We start from the raw sequence: 2,273 nt of genomic DNA on the forward strand, positions 1-2,273 counted from the left end.
CAAACATGCAGTAAACCATTTGTCAAATTTTTGAGAAGTTTGTTTTTCAAAATCTATGGTGTTAACAAGTTCTAGGAAATGGTGAATTTTTGGTCTTACTTGGTAGACTGACCTGCTCTTCTTTAGGTTAGTGTTATGATTCTAGCCCAGTAACTGTATTGTATTAATGTAGAAAGAAACTCGTTTTTTGCTAAGTAAATGAGTTTTATATATATTCGTATACTGATCGTTACATGTTAAAAAATTTCAGTAGTGTTCCCTAACTTAGTGGATAGTGTTTTAATTTAGTCTGTTCAGTCCGGAAAAAATTGCGTCCAGAACTCTCCTAGGAAAGTCTTGCAGCGTCTAGGCTCGGGTAATACGTTGGCTCCATAAACACCTGAGTCAGCGAGTCACACGTCTCGTGATGACTCGCCGCCGTTCTATTCGCGTTAGCCTCCGCGCTTCCCATCATCGTCGCCGCTAGCTTCTGGTACCCGAAGAAAATCTCTTGGAAGCAGACTCAACCGCCTGCATCCCCTGTAGCAAATGTATCTTCTCGTACTCAGTCTTACTCGAGTAAAAGCTTCATCGCAGCTTCTTGCAACCTCGGACCTCCTGTAGGGTCCACCTCAACCTGGAGGACAGCTGGCACTTTCTGTCTGAGCTCTCTAGACATCTTGGCCATTTCCACTAACCCCTTGGACCTGAAACAAAACGCGTCGTTTTGTGATGTAGACTTGATCTTTAACTGTTTCTTGACCTTCAAGAAGTCTTCTGGATCCATCAGAATGTGTAGATCCTTTATCTCACTCAGAAGGTTCCATATCGTCTCTAGCAAGTACACGTCGGAAGACGCTTTTTTCAAACTTCGCCTCGTCGATTCTTGATTCGATTCGGTTTAGGAGATTCAGTGAAACGTGAATCCAAGATTCAAGAATCTGGTGAATCGTGTAGAGCGTTGGTTTTCTTGATTCCCGATATGATCAGCGTAAGGGTTGTTCTTGAGGCTTTGTAGCTCTTCCGGGCGGCAAACGACGTCGTATTGGAGATACGGTTTTCCGGCTAGGTTCGGTTCACCTAAACCGAGTGTATACTTACACCAACGCATTTCGTTCTCGACCGTACACAAGATCTTCTGACCAATGCTCTCCGTTGTCCGACACGTGGCTATCTCGGACAGCAGGCTCATTGAGCTCCAGCCATTGCTAACCGGTACGCATTCGTCATCGTCTTCGCAGAGTGACGCAACGATCTTTATCTGGCTTGTGACGAGCGAGTCCAAGCGTCGGGTCCACTCTTGTCGGTTGATGTATGGACGTGTGTCGGAAGCAACGGTCAAGATCAAACGGAAAGTGATCTCAAGAGCCTGAAGAGCTGGTTTGAGGACCGGCTCGGTGACCCATTGAGGAAAGCCAAGAGAGGACCAGATGTTTCTGAGTTCCGGCAAACGGAGGTAGAGTTCGTAAGCGGCGGCGGGAGGATGAAGAGGAGATGGAGAGGAGACGGAGATGTCAAAAAGCTCCGGAATTGACGTGGAGCTTCTTGGGAGATACCATCTTCCTCTCCATATCCAAATCAGCCATCTTCTTGAAATAACGATATGGTTTTTTGATGAATATATATATTAACAACGAGACGAGTATGCATTGTATATATAGATATTATGAGACCATGTGAGAGGGAAACAGATAGGAAACAGAAAAACACGTCATTTATGTGGAAAAATATCAAGAACAAAGATTGAAAGTCAACGTACAACAACGGCTGTTTTCTCTTATTGTTCTTTCCCTTTTATTTCATTGTTTTTGGAATAATGGAAACTTTCAATAGTGTATTCAAGTATAATTTAGTTATATACGGTACGTTTACCTTACTTTTAGGGATTTATTCAAAATCTTTCTTTATACAGAAATGTTTTTTTTCTTCATTTGAAACTTCCTTTATAGAGGGATATCGAATGATCTGTAAATAAAACTTGTTAATTAATAACTAGGGGTGGACACTCACCCGATATCCAAAGCCGCACCCGAACCCGATCTGAAAAATCTGAACTAAAATTTGAACCGAAGAAGTAGCAAAATATCGAACGGATATTGAATTAGGAGAGATTGGATATCCGAATCCGAACGGGTAATATTCAAACCCGAATGGATATCCAAAGATAATCGAACATGCATATGTATAATAACCATATATTTCTAGTTTATATCTCTCATTTATAAAAAAAATATTTATATTGACACTACACATACTTTAAGTTCATATGATATACATAGAATTACGTAGAAAAT

General features: G+C 41.4%; 1 pseudogene; it reads right to left on the reverse strand.

The window, feature by feature from the left end:
* Positions 1-293: 293 nt before the first annotated feature.
* On the reverse strand, positions 294-1,580 carry LOC125600610 (annotated as a pseudogene).
* Positions 1,581-2,273: the final 693 nt, after the last annotated feature.

This window comes from Brassica napus, unplaced genomic scaffold, assembly GCF_020379485.1.
Source record: "Brassica napus cultivar Da-Ae unplaced genomic scaffold, Da-Ae ScsIHWf_2320;HRSCAF=2993, whole genome shotgun sequence".
In the NCBI taxonomy this organism is placed as follows: domain Eukaryota; kingdom Viridiplantae; phylum Streptophyta; class Magnoliopsida; order Brassicales; family Brassicaceae; genus Brassica; species Brassica napus.